This window comes from Lipotes vexillifer, unplaced genomic scaffold (assembly GCF_000442215.2).
Source record: "Lipotes vexillifer unplaced genomic scaffold, Lipotes_vexillifer_v1.1 scaffold1674, whole genome shotgun sequence".
Classification (NCBI taxonomy): Eukaryota; Metazoa; Chordata; class Mammalia; order Artiodactyla; family Lipotidae; genus Lipotes; species Lipotes vexillifer.
In genome coordinates, this window is record NW_006781722.1 from 194018 (window position 1) to 210708 (window position 16691).

At 36.9% G+C, this 16691-nt stretch overlaps 1 protein-coding gene across 1 annotated transcript in view; it reads left to right on the forward strand.

The window, feature by feature from the left end:
- Positions 1–242: 242 nt before the first annotated feature.
- ZBTB20 (zinc finger and BTB domain containing 20) overlaps positions 243–16691 on the forward strand; it is a 467807-nt gene continuing 451358 nt past the window's right edge. The window contains exon 1 of the mRNA XM_007454825.1: positions 243–319. The gene's annotated coding sequence lies outside the window, so the exon portion shown is untranslated. The remainder of the gene's footprint in view (positions 320–16691) is intronic.

Sequence of the window (16691 nt, forward strand, 5' to 3'; positions counted from 1 at the left end):
AAGTCCTTAACATGGCGGCATATTTTGTTTTTCAGAATTGCTTTTTTTCCTCTTTAGATCCTTTTCTTTTCATTAAAAAAACGACTCTGGGAAGAGAGTTTTTTTTTTTTCCTTAGGAAAAAAAAAAGCCACGCTTGACTGATAATGCATTGCTTTGGATGGTGAAACATTATGAAAGTTTAATTTTTAATTAAATCTGAAATACCAATTATAACTGGAAGAGATTTTAACCTGTTTCTTTTCAGACTGCCTGAAGTTACATTTAGAGACTGAAATCACTGCACCTTAAAAACAAAAGATTGAGCTGCACCGCATTCTTGTAAGTGAAAGCTTCCTCTACCTTCCTCTGTGTTTTTGTGACCAACTCAATAAAAGGACAAAAATATTGGTAACATAGTAACCAGACATGAGTAAAAATTTGAATATCCCTGAAGAAATACATGTTTAAATGATTTCCTTCTTTAAAAAAAGAAAATTTGTAAGGCTCAATATTCAGTATGTCTTTTTTATCCAACCTAAATTGTGAATCCTTTCTTTTGGCTGGCTTGAATTGCATTAAGGAGGGTGTCACCCACCGTGCATCAGCACAGTGACATACACCCTGTCAGGAAGGATTCTTACATTTTGGTACAAGTCTCTTAGATGGTAACAGATTTCTTATGGCATTGAAGTAGGTTCCTTTTTCCTTTGTGATGTCATTAGAAATTTTTAGCCTTTGTGTCAATGTAAATGGAGAGAAAGAAAGTTCATGATGACATCACAAGATTCTGTTGCTTTGAGGACTTTGGGCAAAACTAAGTAAAATGCATAATTCCCTTGTGTGCGTGTGTTCCCCATTCTGCTATGAAGCAGTCAAAATAGCACATCTTATGTCTTCCCGTGAGCTACAAGGCTGTCTCTCAGAGCCCCATTGTTCCATAAATGCATGTCAGAGTCTACCACAGTCTGGTCTACCCTTATTTAGCTGCTGTTTTGTCAATGTACTTGGAAGAACAATTAACATTTGGGATTTCAATGTCTGAATAACAGGCAGTGAATAGAACCCAAGCATATAATAGATTCAGACGCCCAGGGTAAGAAAACAGAAGCTTAGAGATGGTGGGGGAAAAAAGAAAAGCACTTTAATGCCCCACTCAAAGGTTATGAAATACTACAAGGAAATTCAGTGTTATATTTTTAAAATTTTAGATCAAAATGTTCATTTTCGTAGTGAAGTCCAGAAGGTTATGATGTCTTCCTAAGTTTCACAATTTAATGTGTTATGAGGTCTTTTGCTAGAAAGTCTTAAAACACTTAAATAGCATTCATCTCCTTGTGTAATTGTTGGAATGCTGGATGTGGGGTTTACTGCATCGTGGTTTTCAAAGTGTCACAGTTCCTCTCTACAGAGTACACTAAAGGTGATTCAGATGATTTCTTCCATTTTCATTTTGGTTTACTGCACTCTTTCATTATTGACTACAGTTCTTGTATGTTTACTGTAGACAGTTCTGACGTTGCTTAAATATCCCTACCTATTGTCTGAATTCCTGTTAGGTCCATTTTTTTTTTTTTTTTTTTTTTTTTGAGAGATGATGCATGGACAGAGCAAGATCACTTCACTGTCAGGGTATCTGGTGAACTGGAGGGAACTTTGGCAGCTTATATATGCTGCCCACTGAGCACAGTGCCTGGATGGTATGAGTGAATACATGATGGTTATTGTTATTTTTGTCACAACTACCACAGTTAAAAACCATAGATGGTAAGGTCTCTAAAATCAGGGTATATTTCTTATTGATTTTTGTAATCCCCAGTACTTGGCATAATAGTAGTAATCAAGAAACAGCTATTGTTATTAGTACAATTAGAAAATTTAAGTCAGAACTTTAGGAGTCATTCATTCAGAGAATATTGTGAAGATGGGTTGAATAAAGTTTTTGACAGTCAGGAAGATAATTATAAAGGAATTTGTCAAAGACAAACCTACTATTTACCACATAACATTAGGCATCAGTCACCTAGTCTTTCTCCTCTTTGACTTTATACTTCTTTCACCTGAGCAGAATGAGAAGTGCCCATTCATACATATCCTTTTTGTCTGTGAAGTGGTCTTCACTAGTTTTCTGTTTAAGTTGTGTCTTACATCCCATACACTGAAGTTGTCTCCAAAGATAAATCTACCTGGCTCTAGGATGTATGATGCTCTGTACCTGTTTGTCTAATTACTATGCAGTAGATCGTGCTTCAAGAAAATGGGACAAATGGTACAAAAGCTATTGGGTCAAGAGTCCAGAGATTTGGGAAGTTGCCATTAGAAACTTCTACTTTCAGTGCATCAAAAACCAGGACCAGTTTCTCAGCACAAATAAGACCACAGCATTATTTAGAACTCAGAACAATTTAACCCCTCTAAGGTGAGTTTCCCGGGTTTTTGTTGCTGTTGTTTTTCTTTTGCATAAAGTTACCTGCCCTCCCCCACCAATTTTAATTTATTTCTAAAAGGGGTCCCTTCATTTTTATTAAATTAGCTTCTGGTGGTGCAAATTAAGGCTCTCATAAAACTTGGCCTCTGAGGCAAAGCTAAAATGATAAAATTTAGGCTTCATGAATTGTACTGTTAACATGTTGAATAACATTTAGGGACATCAAAGAACTTTATAAACACATTTCACATTTTTTAAGATTAAAAGATTGAGGTGAAAGGGATGTAAGGGCAGAGCATCGTCAAACGTTACAGGTAGAAAGGATATAAGAAATAAAAGTCCAGTCGTCCCATTTTGGAATAAGTAAATTGAGGCCCAGGGTAGGGCATGCAGGTTACCCAAACCATACTGATCACCAATGCGAATCATCCTCAGACATCTAGGCCTGAGAGTAAACCCAACTTTGGACTCTGAGGCTTTGATCTTTCTTCTACACTCAGAGTCTGAACTGTGTTTGCTGAGGAGCAGATTGCCTTAGGCTCATCTTATGAGACCCACTGAACTGTGGTCCCCTCTACCAACTAGTCCAAAATTCATATATAAAGGGTATTCTAAAAGCATTTATTGTTATCAAAAAATTGTTATTAGTTTATTATACATTTTGGTATTGTGCCTCTGGTTGTGCATTGAGTCACACAGAGGCAAATTTATGTGGTTGGTTTAATATTCTTTATGATGATTTACAAAGTGGACAGAAGGCCATTAGAAACTTCAGTAGTTTAATTGGGCTTACAAGCAAGATGAAACCGGTAATCTGAACACAGCCATTGTGACGTTGAATTCAAACTTCCCAAAGAGGGTGCATCAGGCATGGTGTCAGAATGTCATTGTTGCCAGGAGTCATTTCCATCAGAGAAAAGTTTCTCTGGGTCTGGAAAAATTGAAATAATAATAATTTAAAATGAATTACTTGCCCTGGTAATTTATTTCAGGTTTCCTTTATTGGATTCTGTCATTTGACAATCCAAAGAGACCAGAGTAGTAGTTGGACAACAGATACATCTTTCTTATAGACAAAGTATTTTATGGGTGTAGTAGAGGAAATAAATGGTTATCACTTCTTCTGGACCATCAAGGAATAATATCATATTAGCAAGCAGCCTAGGCAGAGGGAAGTTGAGGAAACAATGGTAATGGTGTGACCTGAGTATAGAATGCTGGTTAGGGCCAATGTTTTCCAAAGTATAGGTTGCAACTCATTCATAGGTCATGAAATCAGTTTAGAGGATCACAGTCAATATGCTTTTAAGAAATAGAATCAAAGAAAAAAAGTTTGTAAAAAGAGTGTGTTACATATTTTTAAGATAATAGATTGAAAAAAATATATGTCTTACTGGGAATCATGCCACCAAAATATGAAAGCAGATCTAAAGATGATAGGTCTTTTAAATACTCAACTCAGGTAATCCTGACTAAGGGATAATATTATTTTCCCCTTTTTTCACAAACGAGAAAGTGGAAGAATTAAGCAATTTGTCCCAGGTCATACAAAAGGTAATTGGTTGAGATAGGATGCAAATATGTCTGTCAAACTCCACATGCATACTTTTCCCATGATTTGACACTGTTTTGCAGGGTTGTATGACTTCATTTATTTCACTGTTGATAGCGCACACATTTATATCTTAAGTCCCAAACTACAGCACTGTATTTCCAGTTTCCTTATTTAAATCTTCAACTATATAGATATCACACCAGTTTCTCAGAATCAATATATCAAGTAATTATCCTCCTAGTTAAAAATCATCCTTCTTTTGACTATCCTAATTTTCTTCACCCCAATTCTCCAGGTCATCTTGGCTCAAAATACCTCATTCTTCCTTCTCCCATACCCCCCAAGTATCCAATAAGTGGCCAGTAATTCTCCTTTTTTGGTATCTCTGTCCTCGTCAGGTTTTCATCTTCTCTTGGTTGTACTAATCTCCTAGTCGGGAGAAACAGAGAGGGGAGACCTGTTCATCCTGAACACTGTTGCCCCAATAGGTTTCATGAAGCAGGAGCCCTAAGATCATGTCACTTTTGTTCAGACAAAACTTTAATATTCTATAGTAATTACCAAACAATGCCTATCCAATATTCATGACACTCTAAAATCTAATTCTGTCCCAATTTTTGACTTAATTTTATGGTTTAATATACCATACACTCAGGCCAGATTTCCTCACCCTCATTTATTAGTATTGTTTCTGTTATCTGGAATGGCCATCATTCTGTTTTTCCATATGCAAATCTAATCCATCCTTCCAGGTTACTTTAAATGCTATTTATTCCATGAAACCTTCTCTCCCTGACCTAGCCAGAAATAGTCCACTCTCTCCTACCTACCAAACTCACTTAGCACCTGTAGCAGCCCCGCCAACAATCTCATTTTGGACTTCTGGTCTTCGAAATTGTGAAAGAATAAATTTATATAAGTTAACAAGTTTGTAATAATTTGTTACAGCAGCCTAGAAGCCTAATACAGCACCCTCCTACACATTTTTTGAGACAAGAATTACTTTCTGTATTTTTAAACAATATTTATGGGCATGCTTTATTTATTTATTTTTTTACTAGAAAGCAAATTCTTAGGGATAGAGCCCATATTTAGTTATTAATATTTCTCAACCCTATAGAATCTACCACAATAGAATCATTAATTCATTATTCAACCATGCTTAATATTGGGAATAAAGAAACTATTCCTTAGTGTCTCATGAAATTTATAGTCTTCTAAGGGAATCCAACATGAAATAAGTATGCAGATAATTACAAAATTACAAATTGTAGTCCATGAGAAGAGCTAATTGGTATGCAAGACAATAATGGGTGGGGAAAATCTATTGTTCTGTCCACTTGGTGCTCAGGAAAGAATTCTTAGAGAAAGTGTCATTTAAGTTGAGGGTTGAAAGAAAGAATCAGCCAGGTGAAGAATTTGGGGTGGGGATGGAAGTTTGAGAGGCGGAGAAAGCTCCCAACAGAAACAGCATGGACAAAGCCCTGAGGCAAGGACAAACTGTGTATTCAAGGAAATAAAAGGATTCCAGAGTAGCTAGAGCAAAAGAAACAAAGGAGGAAAGTGACTGGAAGTGAGGTCAGAGAAGTAGCCAGGGTGGGGAATTTGGATTTTATTCTGAATACCCTGGAAAAGCACATAGTAGACATGCAAAAAAACGTAAGTAAATGAGTAAATAAATATTAATTGAAGAATAGCTTAAAAATAGAACAAGATGAAGGTAATTCAAAGGTACATAATATACGTAAGCTTATAGCATCCATATATTCATTTTGAATCCTCACTGAAGGTTTACTTCTGAATTTGAGGAGGGCTTGGACTTTTGAAACAGAGGTCTAATAGTTCACAACATGTTTCCCATATGCATAACCAAAATAGGTCTCTGACAACCTTCTAAGATAAGGTCAAGTTAATTTTATTTCCTTTCTAGTTAATAATTATTAAAATTCTGTTGTTGGTTAATGAATCTGTTATTTTTGTTTATTTTTAAGTGCTCGTTGTATAGTGTAGAAATGAGTACAAAAATATGTTTTACTCTTAGAATGTATTTTTAACTGTTAAACCTTAATCTTATTTTTAATTTTGATATATTTTATCATGTGCAATGGCCAGGGGCCTGGAGGCATAGAAAGCCTTGAAAATGAATCATCATTATCCTCATTAATACTACCTATAATATGACTGAATTTCTGGATTAAAACAATCCAAACTGTTTTAAAGTATGATGATTAATATTCTGGAATGCCACTAAATCAGAATAGAGATATTGGTTTGTTTGCAAAGTGATAGAGATTATCCCCTTTTGTAATTAAAGAAGAAATAGAGTAGAGGGAATGTGAAAATTAAACCATAGAGAAGTAGGTTAAGCTCTAAAGATATGAGTACTTATCTATTGCAACTCAGTAAAAAGACACCAGAATCAAAATATTATGTCTACAGAGAACCTTAGGAATTATTTATTCCAGTCTCCTCAGTTTGGAAATGAACAAAATTTAGGCCTAGAATTCTTGTTCAAGTCATACAGTTAAATAGTTAATGGCAGGGCTGGAACTGTAATTCTAATGCTTAAGAGCTAGATTACCACAGCCAAACCAGCTAATCTGTGATCAAAGCCCCTATTGTAGCCCTTTCAAGGTCTTGGGTGGAAAAAGGAATATTAAGTATAGGAGATGAATCTATAGACAAGTTTTAATTAATAAAATTCTGAACAATAAATATTACTCACAATCTGTTTACTTAATGTACCAGCTGCTTTATAAAAGTTGTCTCTAATCCTTGCTACCACCCTCAGCAACCACTCAGCAAAGCAGGAATAATTTCCATTTTATAATGAGAACACTGAGATCCAGAAAGATTAAGTAACATCCAAGATTGCAAAGCCAGTGAGTGAGTTTTGTATTGATGCCAGACCTAACTAATTCAAACCCTGTACTATCTCCTGTTTAGTGTTTTTATCTATTGTATTTTGTTATCACTTCAGGTCAAATGGTCACAGAGGCCATTAGCTCTCTAACAGTCCAAATGTCTGAAAAACTTTGAAAAAAGTTAGGAAGGTAAAGAAAAAAGTTACGTTTAGCAGGCGCCCTCTCTGCATAAAGCTCTTTACATTTAATTCCCACAACAGTGTCTCAAAATAAATATTATAACCTTTAGTTTACATTTTAGGAAACTGAGGAACAGTGAGATTAAATAGCCCCCCACTGCCCAACATCTTAGTAAAACCCAGAGCCAGGATTCAAACGCAGATCTCTCTGACCCCAAGTATTCTTTCCACTATTCCACCCACCTCCAAGTCTGCTCTTCTCCTGATGCTAGTATTCTGTGGTCTGCATACCTCAACTCCTTATATGGCAAAGTAGAATTTAATACATGCTGTCATAGATTTCCCAAGAAAAAAGAGAATATGTTGAGAGGATGCTTTTATGGTTAAGTTTTATCATCTTGCCTGGAAATAAATAGAGCCCCTATGTATTTTTCCATCTTTCAGAAATGAAGAGCAGGAAGATTGGTCAAATCCATGACATTAGTCTTTCATCACTACATCATCTTGACTCACTGTGTGTCTGTGCCCAAGGTCCCAATCATATCGCAGACAATGGTACTAGTAACCTTGATCGTACTTGAAAACATCTTTGAAAAGTGAAAGAAGTAAAATATTGTGTTTATTAGACCAATAAGAAAGAATAAGGGGTCGCATTTTCCTTCTCAAGTCTAACTTAATTGAAGCCTTATATGCCTGATCAGAGATATAGGTCAATAAAAGTGCTCATCATTACTGCTACTAAAAAATATGCAAAGCAGAAAATCCAAATATATTTATCAATTGTTAATATTGTTTTCTAATGACCACTGAGGACAACATTAGAAGTGAACTCCTTGGTGAAGGCAGGAGAGATAGAGAAAGAGAGAAAGAGTGGGGGAGGGAGAGAGAGAGAGAGAGAGGGAAAGAAGGAGTAAGGGAGAGAGAGAGGGAGAGAGACAATATGGAAGAAGAGGAAGAGGGAGAGGTTTGAAACATTCGTTGATGGCAGGTCCTACTGCATACATGATCCTGAATTTCCTTCCATGTCAACTTTTGCAACACCACATGTATATACCTCCATTTCTGAGGTCATTTCTACTGTTGTTACACTTGAACGATTATTCTAAAACTGTCTGTCACTATAGAATAGCACCAGTATGCATAACAAGTTTATGGTAATTAGAAGAAATGCCTACCTGTTATAGTTCTGTATTTGTTTTCTCCCCTCTATTTCTTGAGTTTGACTTCCAAGTCTTTCTGTGTGAAAGCCCTTAGCAGTTCATTCAAGTCTTCTAAAATAACTCAGTGAAAAAAATCCTTCCTGCTTCACAGAAGGGACTTTGTTCTTTTACCTCAGCCTTGCTCCTTCCAATATGTGGCTAGTAGCCCTAAATCAGAAAGTACATTAGTATATGTTTTGAACTGCTGGGTCTCCTCAGGAGAAAAAAAAACAAAACAAAACTGTTATCTACAATATTATAATATTTTGTTAAAAATCCAATTCTGGTTCAGTGTTTTGTTCTCAAAGGAATTTTGAATGAAGGAAAAGCTTTTGTAAGAGGGAGGAAGCTTATCTAATCTCCTCAACACTGATGAGAAGCAATCAGGAGACTTGTGACTCTTTGAAGCAGTAAATTTCCAGGGAATTAGGCACACGTTTCTCAAGAGCAATAAAGAGTGTTACACTTCAGGTTGCAGCACATTGGCTCCAAATGCACCGCTTCATATATCCCAAATGGCAATTTGAAAGCACCATCCTTTGAATCAACTGGAAAAGGAAGGAGGCCATGCTGAACTGACATTCTTTAAGGAGGTCATGAGAAATGTAATACAGAATGAAGTCAGTCTTCTGATTAATATCAGATTCTCAGGGTTATAAACTTCTTATGATAAAATGTCTTCAGAGATACAGGAAAATAATAGTTACCAAGTAGTAGAAGATTTAGATTTTTGACAAAGTCATTTACTTATTTGCAATAACTTAACCATATGAAATTTGCTTAACTTTTGCTACAATTTTACTGAACTGTTCTTTGTTTACCTTATTTGAACATTGTAAAACTTTATTAAATAATCAATAACCAATATATGTCTAACATTGTTATCATTGTCATTGTTGTTACTGATTTGTGTTTTCCTCTATGGATTAGGGCTGCCAGGAATAGCTGTGAGCCTGAGTTACACATTTAACGCTACAGTTGTCTTATCCTCTTATAGGACTGGAAAGTGGGAGGGACCAGTTAGACTGGTTGCTCAGTTAGTTAACTTAGATTCATCTCACCTAGAAAACTTGTCAGCAGAGTTTTATGTATAAGTCCTTTTATCAGACAGAGAAATAGTTTGCATGAAAAGCTCTTGTTTTTTTAATAAGAACTGACTCTATCCTGCTATACAAGACTCTGATTGATGACATAATACTATCCACATAATCTTTGCAGTTACCACTAGAGAGACAGCCAGTGTAACTGAGAGGAAGGAGCAAGGGGCTAACTATCTAGAGACTTGATTCAGGCATTGTCAAACAGTTCTGTGTTAAGATCATTTTCCTTGTCTGTAGGGGACACTTTTCTCTATCTTACAGACATTATGCAAAGAAGTCAAATGATATTTAGAGTTCCACGGAATAAAGATGGTTCATAAATATCATGTATTACTATCACAGTAAAAGTATTAGTAGAATTATAAATCACTTTGAGGTCTCAGGAGTAAGGTGCTTTATCTGAGCTCTTAGTGGTTAGAAATTAGTTTGTTTCTTGAGTTGCCATAAAGAGAAGTACCCTGTTGCTGCTAAGTACTGTTCATACATTGGAAACAATGACTAAGAATAAATTGCCGGTGATAAATTACTTCTTTTAAAAACTTATTTTTAAACCATTCTTTATTATAAATTCTCTGAGAGATTCTCTCAAGTTAAAAAAAATATTTTTAAACTGTTTTATTTCCCACATTGGGCTGATTTTTATTTTTTCTTTTGAGGGAAAGAACCATGGGTAATTAAGTAATTTTCTCAGTCACTAAAACTGGCACCAGTTAGGTATTCAGTAAGTGTTTGTTGAGTATCCTGTGTAAAAATTTAGTAAAATTTTAGTAAAATTTGCTTTAAAAAAAGAATACTGCATTCATTAATTTGACTACATGAATACCATGTGATATGTACAGTTGTTATTGAAGATTATGCAGCCATTTGGGAAAGAATGAATTATATCTATTGCTATCGACCTGGAAGGATGACCATAATTTATTAGGTGAAAGATCAAATTTTCAGGATAATAAATATTTATGAGTAAATATATTTGTGTGTTTATATGAACACAAACATGAAAAAAATGATGGTATTGGTTCTTGTTAACAAGCACAGTGTGTCTGTGTGTGTGTGTGTATGTGTGTGTGTATGTGTGTGTGTGTAAAGCTGAGCCTTTTCGTGATACACGTTCATGACTGGAACCACATACAAAGAAATAATAGTTGAGCAAGCAAAAGTTATTAAAAGTAATTTGATTCTTTACTATAGTTTCTCTGAATATATAACCTGCAATGCAGAAAAAAATAAAACTTAATTTTCTTTTTTGTCCTCTCTTTCGTCCACAGTATATCTCTCCATTATAGATACCCCCTATGTTTCTCTACCTTTTCCTCACTCTCCTTTTCAAGAGCCCTCACTAACTCTCCTCGGCCCAGGTCAATTAATTTTTCTACTCACTTCCAAATTCCTTGCTGGATCTGACTTATTCTTCTCTTTCTGTTGTAAATCTCACTAGACTTTCTGACTTCTATTTCTCTCACTCACTGAGGAAGAATAAATAAATAAACCTTCTGCAAAATAAGTTTTCAGGACTATATTCCCAACAGAAAATTCATAGAAGTTTAAGTAATTGAAGGAGCAGACCCAGAAGCCTTAGGTTAAAAACAAACATCAGAGGTCCCCTTTAGAATACGCTTGAGTAGACTTCAGCTAATGAGATGGGCAGAACATCTGAATTGGAATCAGGCAAGAGAGGACTGCACAGTCTGAGGTACTGCATTTCTCAGAATCAGTACATTCTAGATTCCATCATAGAGTAGTCCTGACAACGACTCACCCTTTATGGATAAAGGGCAGAGATACCAGAAGCTAAATTAAAAACACAGGAAAGTTGTAGTATAATAACCACAGCTAAACAGATGTACTTTACTTCATGTTATAGTCAGTTATGATAAAGTCTTTAAGAAAAAGAAGAGAGAGAAAAGAAGGGATCAGGGGACTGGGAGAGGGAAGGGATAAAGAAAAAGAAAGAATATCCTCCTCCCAAATAAAAAAAAGGAGAGAGGGTGCAAGAGTGGAAGAAGGTGATTGGTTATGGGATTAGGAAGCATGAAGGAAAAAATAAAATATATTTTGATACCCCAGACTTTCTCATCTGCACAAATCTTCCCTGGTCCCTTATGAGTCCAACCCTGGGTGGGTTGGGTCTTCTTGGCACTTCCAGCCAGTCCGCTGTCCACTCCTTCCTTTTAGAAAGTGCTGATTCAGAGTGAACCATTTACAGTTGTGGGAAAGCCCCTTTAGAATATGCTCCCAATTACTTTTGTGTCTCTTAACTCTAGGGGACTGAAGAAGTCAAAAGGCACTGATCATGGCAAGCTTGCGCAAAGTTGTAGGTTCACTTCTTTGCCCTATGCCTTCAGTTTAAAGAATTTATACAGAAAAAACATGAATTCTTGTTTATCTTTTTTTTTTTTAACATCTTTATTGGGGTATAATTGCTTTACAATGGTGTGTTAGTTTCTGCTTTATAACAGAGTGAGTCAGTTATACATATATATATGTTCCCATATCTCTTCCCTCTTTGTCTCCCTCCCTCCCCAGAGGTTGTTGGGAAGGTTGTTAAAACCCAAATTTGCAACTGGAATGCTTGCTGAAAGCACCTGGTTACCTCAGCAGTCAATATAAATTACAGAGGCTTTCGTCCTTATCCCCTCCTGGGGCACGTGGAGCACAGCCCTAAGGGAACTCCTATTACTCTTTTTTCCAGTGCTCCAGGAGACGTGCACATCTGTTGTTGACACATGTGGAACCTCAGCTCTCCCACCACCTCTCACACTGTTGATGTGATCATGATATTTTCAAACCTAAGGAAGGACCTCCAGGCAGAAGGAAGACACACCTGACACAATTAAAACCAAAACAGTTGGCACACTGGGATACAGATGAGGAATTTACTGCCTTTCTCTGTACACTCCGAGCTGCTGGATGTTAGTGAAGGGTTAAGCTAAGGACAAAATTAAAGAATTGTATCTGTTTTCTTATTACATGAAGAGGTTGCATCACTTGGTTTTTCCTTAAAATCTCTGACCATAAAATTGTGACCCTTTCCTAATTTACCTGGGCTACTTCAAGTTTACTTTGGGGAACTCCTTTCCACAGACAGATTGACATTGCCTTTTAGGATCTTGCAATGCATGCTGGTTAAGAATCTTAGCCTGGGAACCACCCGGACCTGGGTCTGATACTTGACTCACCGCCTACTTACTAGCTGGGTGACCTCAGGCAAGTAGCTTCCCCTCGGCAAGCCCATCTCCTTATCTGTAAAGCAGGTAGGACACCCCACTGCCAGCCTGGGAGTATTCTTGTGAGGATTCAGAGAGACCTTGGTATCAAGTCTTCCTCTCGGTGACCGACGCATAGTTAAGTACTCAATAGTTTCTTTGTTTTTACCATTGTAATTGTTTTACAAAAGAGAGTCGAACAGATAAAATGCACAAGCTGACCTGTAACATAATTGAAAAACTTAAGGCAATGCACATGTATTTTGGCAGTTTAGAATGTGATAACTGGACAAACGTTTCTTCCTTGTTGAGTGCTCAGCAAAGTCTGCATACTGTGCTATTAGAAATGCCTGTTATAAGGGGAACAGACCTCCACCAGGTTCATAGTATCATTTGAATTTGAAGGCATTCCTTTCTCACAAAAGGAATTGCCATTTGAAAGGACAAGTCCCTATGAGGAGTAGAACAGACAGCAGAAGGTCTTGGCTTTTAGCTGCCTGAGCCATCTCAAATAATTCATCCAGTCTTCTTGACCTCTGCTTCAACCTCTCTGTCCAGGAAAGCAACAGGTATATTGCATGCAAGGAGGTTACTGATTCCTTCAAGTTTGATTTTGGGGTCAGATAGAACTAGCTTCAAATTCTAGCTGCACAGCATGCAAGCTGTGTGGCTAATGATTTTGAGCCCTAGTTTATGCCTCTGGGAGGAGATTAATGGGGTACCTTCCTGATAGGTTTGCTGGGAGGATTAAAAGAGAGCAAATTGCCCAAGCTTTGCAAATGGCAGCTAATAAAATAATGAAAACTTTTTGCTTTCAGAACTCTATCTTAAATTGAGGACTCCAAAGAGCTTCTGTGACTATTATTAATTTTTAATTAAAAGTAAGTTAAAATTTATTTTATTACTATGAGAAACAAAATGAGAAACTTTAAAAATATTTGTGTATTAATTTAAAAATCACAGCAAACTCTTAATATGCTAACATAAAAATACATTTTTAATAAAAAGTAACTTTTTTTAAAAAAAGGAACAAAAGAGAAGACTTCATTAGTTTTTTTTTTTCAAGTCCCTTTAATGTCTTAGTAGGAAGGAGTGGAATTCTCATATCTGCTTCCACTAAAATCTGTTGCAGTATCACACATTACTTAGCTTCTGGAAAACTCCACTTTACACCCTAGATGGAATGAAAGCAGAGAAAAGCAAATAATACCTTGGCATTATAAAAATAGTTTTGACCTCATGGACTCCCTGAAAGGGACTCAGGGACCCCCCACTCTTTGAAAACAACCGACTTGGGACAACTGTCTTTCAAACTCTCAAACTGTAGATGATCCAAAGGCTTATGTAGAAAAAGAATGTTACAATGCATAAGAGAAAGAGAAACATCAAGGCCAAGAATATAGAATATCTGAGTCCCACTGAAGAATTTACTTTTAGAAATAAGCTTGTACTCAAGTACGGGGCAGGAGAACAGCAGGAGCCCGAACATATTTACAGAATCAGGCAAGTATCAGGCAAATATATTCTCCAAACAGACTGGACAAACTTGTGATGCCAGTAATCCAGACATCACAGATCACTGCTTCTATGTCTCTTTCTCCGTTCTCCACCACTCCACACCAGCACTGCAGGAAAATACCCATTTGCTCTCTGGATTATCGAATGTTGTAGTTATACCCCACCAGGGCATGGTGACTCAAACCCAGAAAAACTCATGGGTTTTTCAAACACACAGACCTGGGTTCAAAGGCTCGAATTGCCACTTAAGAGCTATGTAGTCTTGGAAAAGTTACTTAAATTTACTGAATCTCATGTATATGATGGGGATTGTGATGGACTAAAAATGACCATATTCTCTGCAACTCCTCCCATCAAAAGTGTGGAATGCAATGGAATACTACTCAGCCATAAAAAAGAAACCTTACCATTTGCAATAACATGGATGAATCTAGAGGGCATTATACTAAATAAGTCAGACAAAGACAAATACCACATGTGATCTCACTTATATGCAGAATCTAAAAAACTAAACAAAATGAAAACAGACTCATAGATACAGAGAATAAATGGATGGCTGCCAGAGGGGAGGGTGGGTGAAATAGCTGAAGAGGATTAAGAGGTATAAACCTCCAGTTATAAAATAAATAAGCCTGAGGATGGAATGTATAGCACAATAATGGTCAATAATACTGTCATAACTTTGTATGTGGACAGATGGTTACTAGATTTCTCGTGTGATCATTTCATAATGTATGCAAGTCAAATCTCTATGTAGTACACATGAAACTAACATAATATTGTATGTCCACTATCTTTCAATAAGATTTTTTTTAATTAATTAAATTTATTTAACACACATAGAGCTAATTCAAGTAATCTCCTTCTTGAGTGAGCTTTGGAGTTTTTGTCTTCAAGGAATTTGCCCATTTCAAGAAAGTAATCAAATTTTTTAGCAAAGTTGTTTATTATATTCTCTTAATCCTTCTAATGATGTAGATCTCTAGTGATATTTTTTCACTCCTTACACATAATGTATATATTCTACCTTTTTTTTGAATTTTTGAATTTTATTTATTTTTTTATACAGCAAATTCTTATTACTTATTCATTTTATACATATTAGTGTATATACGTCAGTCCCAATCTCCCAATTCATCAATAATGAATCTTTCAATAAGATTTTTTGAAAGTTGAAGTCTATTTTCTCATGTCTTGAATTGGGCTGGCGCTGAGTCTGCATCACTCTATGTGGTCGAAGCGGCAATACTTAACTTTTGAGCATGGTTTCAAGAGGCCCTGCAGCTTCCACACTTACCCTGTGGAACCCTGAGGCCCCCGTGCTGTGATGAAAGATTCCATGGAGGAAGAGGGCCAGCCATCTCTGGTGAGGCCCCAGACATCTTATCCCATCCAGCCTCAGCCAAGCAGCCATATGGAGAGTTCCGGTGAAAACAGCAGAACCACCACCCATTCAGCCCACAGAACTGTGAGAAATGATCATTCTGTTTTAGGCTACTAAATAGATGGGTAGTTTCTAGGGTGACCAATTTGTCCCAGTTTGCCTGGGACTTGCCCACTTTTAGCTGCCAGTCCCACATCCCAAGAAACCCCTCAGCCCTAGTTGGTCACCTATTTGTAGCACAATTGCAAATACCTTACACAGGAATAAGAGCGTTCAACTCAGTGTTTGAGAGAATTAAGTGAAATGATGAGGTAAAGGCAAAATATAGACAGAGCCCATAAAATGAAAGGTTTTGTTTTTCTTTTCAATTTATAAAATAACTTTATAATAATTTATAATTACTCTATCTTTAATAAAATAATATTTCCATAGCTAATTAAAATTTGATCTTTTATCTTTGTCTATAACTGAACTTCTCATTCAGGGCCCTAATTGCTTTTTTTCTTTTTTTAAATTAGTTTATTTATTTTTGGCTGCGTTGGGTCTTCGTTGCTGCACGCGGCTTTCTCTAGTTGCGGCGAGCGGCGGCTACTCTTCGTTGCTATGCGCGGGCTTCTCATTGTGGTGGCTTCTCTTGTTGCGGAGCACGGGCTCTAGGCACGTGGGCTACAGTAGTTGGGGCACATGGGCTCAGTAATTCTGGCTCGCAGGCTCTAGAGCTCAGGCTCAGTAGCTGTGGCGCACGGGCTTAGCTGCTCTGCGGCATGTGGGATCTTCCCGGACCAGGGCTCGAACCCGTGTCCCCTGCATTGGCAGGCGGATTCTGAACCACTGCACCACCAGGGAAGTCCCGGGACCTAATTGCTTTAAATATACCAGAGAGCATTCTCTGCTGGAGAATGCTGCATTTTCAGCTAAGCACGAAGGTAGCAGGCCCCTGGGAAATTATGAACCAAAAAGAGAAAGAAAACATTGGACTTAGCTAAATTCAAACTGGCTGTGAGTTCTCAAAAGAGTATCACTGTTGAAGATGGAAAACACTTAATATTATGTCATTCTGGGTGGGTCTAGAACAGGACCTTTTTTTGGACAATATTTTTCCCCAGGGGCATGTCTAGTGAAAACATAATCCACGGAGATGATCTGCAGATAAGGTCAATGCCATGTGCCCACAAAAAGGCAGAATCTCGGGGGCCTACTGGTTAAGAGAGTTGAAACCTTTGAAACTCTATTTTAGAGCTTTCCTTAGGAAGAAAAGTGGGAGGCTGGGGTGGTGGTGGG